Genomic DNA, 2,797 nt, shown 5'->3' on the forward strand with positions numbered 1-2,797 from the left:
CACTATGTCTCAGAGGCTCAACATCCCCTTCTCCTAAATTGAAGCTTAAACATGGAATTGTATCATTGTCTTAGCTAGCTAAATCTGCCTGAAACCTTGAATTGAACCCAAGACAACTGAAACTTTGGGGGTTGTGCTCTAAGTCACCACAATGGCATCATTGTGATGAAAACTGTACCTCTCCTATCAAGTTTCTGGCACTCCACAAAGGTCTCCAGATAAGGGGAGATGGAGGGAAGAAAAGGGGCAGAGAGACTATGCTTGGATCCATTTTTTTTAAGAAAAAGAAACATTGGATAGAGATGTCTGCACAGTCCAAGGAGAGAAACTGAGGGAGCTAGTGTGGTAGGGTTGGCTTGACTATGAGTTTGGTAGTATAGGTACAAGGGCCTTGGACATGACAGAGCATCCCAGACCTCTTAAGAGAAGAAATGCACTTACTCAGTGTTTAGAGCAGATGTGCACAAAGTTCTCCCAAAGGCCAAATCCAACTTGCCTCGTCCTTTTGAATAACCTGTGAGCTATCCCAGCAGAGTTTCAGAAGGGCAGCATGGCATAATACTGAACATAGAATCAGAGGACCTGAGGCCAAATCCAACCTGTTCCAGTTACAATTTATATGATTGTGTTTAAGTCAATTAAGCACCCAATTCCTCCATTTGCTTCTCTTTAAAATAAAGAAATTAGACTAGACCTCAAAAGTCTCTTCCAGATTTAAATTTGTTACCTGGATTTGGTGATCTGCCTCTCACAACTCCAGCCTGACTTCAAGTTGTCTTTGCTTTATTAAGGCAAACATTTCAGAAATGAGAATAAATAGTTATTCTGTGGTTTCAGCATTAAGCTCAGCTGCCAATCATAAAATCACAGATTTAGGGCTGGAAATGACCTCAGAGACCATCTCACCTAATCCCCTTATTATATGGATAAAAAAACTGAGGTCACCAGCATGGGGGCAGGGGGATTGATAACTTGCCCAAGATCATGAATATTGCATCAGAGGTGAAATTTGAAGCCAGGTCCTCTGATGCCAGAGCCAGTGCTCTTTCCACTGTACTTATACTAAGATTCATATCTGTCCATGTCACACCCATTTTGAAATAATTTCTTTTGGGGTTCCCTATTGTCTCTAAGATAAAACACAAACCCATTTCCCTGTCCTTCCAGTCTCTCCACCGTCTCCCAACCATGTTTTGTATCACTCCAATTACAACTCAGCGTTGTAGTAACACTCAACTATTTGCTTTATCTCAAATTCAACTTCAGTCAATAAACTCTAATTAAAAGCCTACACTGTGTTAGGGATTTTTCTAAGAACTTCTGATAAAAAGAAAAAGAGGCAAAAGATAATCCCTGACCTCAAGGAGCTTATAATCTAATTGATCTATCCCCTAACACTGTAATGTAACACTTCTTCATCTATGACATCAAAAATCTTTCTCTTCTTTCAAGACTCAATTCTGGGGCCACCACTTCCTTTAAGCCTGCATGATCTATCTGCCCATTATCTTTCTCCTCAAAGATTCTTACAGTTCTGTGTGTTCTATTTTACCCACTCTTCTTTCTTTGCTCTTTACACTATATAACATATATCTGTAGTTATGTTGTATCCCTCCAAGGGAATATAAGCGCCTTGAGGGTAAGAAGGCATTTTCTTTTTGTCTTTTACCAGCACCTCATGAAAAGGTTTGGGCATAGCAGGTCTTTAATAGATGTCTGTTGAATTGAATTGAATCCTAGACCTGGAAGAGCTTCCTTTGTGTCCATTGGGTATAGTACTACAATGGTACCTGAGTCAGGAAACTCATATATGTTAAGAAAGAAATGGCGGAGCCAAGATGGCAGAGAGGAATCAGCAAGCTGCCTGAGCTCTCCTTCTGTTCCCTCAAAAAGAACATTAAATCAAGGCTCTGGACAGATTCTGAAACTACAGAACCTGCAAAGAGACAGAGAGACACAGTCTTCCAACCAGAGATAATTTAGAAGACTTCAGGAAAAGGTCGGTCTGACTTGGGCAAAAGGGAGGCCCAGAGCAGGGCAGCAGCCCAGCACCAAGGGGGTCGGGGCAAGTCAGCAGGAGCTGTGGGCCACAGCCAAACAACTGAGGCCCCTGGAACTTGGCTCAAAAATCTGGTGGCCAAGCAGGACAATGGAAAAACCTACCTGAACAAGCCAAGAGGGCAAGTTGCCAGCTGTAAGGCCATGAACAGGACAGGCACGACTAGGCCCACTGATTCTAGTGCACTCAGACAGGAAGTGCAGAGGAAGGGGAGGAACTGCACATACTTAAAGTCCTCAGTGTAAAAAGCTGGTGAACAGCACCTATACCCCTGCACAAGAAGCCCAAAACAAGGACCCTGGTGCCCCGAGAGCAGACCTCAACTTAAAAAATAAATAAATAAGCTGCAATAATGAATAAGAAGTGCTCGCTTCAGCAGCACATATACTAAAATTGGAACAATACAGAGAAGATTAGCATGGCCCCTGCGCAAGGATGACACGCAAATTCGTGAAGCATTCCATATTTTTTGTGTGTATATATATGTGTGTGTATATATCTATATCTATATGTATATGTATAGATATAACCTATATCAGATTACCTGCTGTCTAGGGGAGGGGGGAGGGAGGGGAGGGAGGGAGAAAAATCTAAAATTGTAAAGCATGTATAAACAAAAGTTGAGAACTATCTTTACATGTAACGGAAAAAATAAAATACCTCATACATTAAAAAAAAAAAAGTAAAGTGCCTGATTTTCCATGAAAAAAAAAATAATGAATAAGAAGCAAAAAAGAA

General features: G+C 41.3%; 1 non-coding gene across 1 annotated transcript; it reads left to right on the plus strand.

Annotated features, from left to right (window-relative positions):
- The first annotated feature begins 2,422 nt into the window (after window positions 1–2,422).
- On the plus strand, window positions 2,423–2,529 carry LOC122744750. Its single transcript, XR_006355098.1, has one exon. It is a non-coding gene; the product is annotated as a U6 spliceosomal RNA (small nuclear RNA).
- The last annotated feature ends 268 nt before the right edge of the window (window positions 2,530–2,797 follow it).

Source organism: Dromiciops gliroides, chromosome 2 (genome assembly GCF_019393635.1).
Source record: "Dromiciops gliroides isolate mDroGli1 chromosome 2, mDroGli1.pri, whole genome shotgun sequence".
NCBI classification, from domain to species: Eukaryota; Metazoa; Chordata; class Mammalia; order Microbiotheria; family Microbiotheriidae; genus Dromiciops; species Dromiciops gliroides.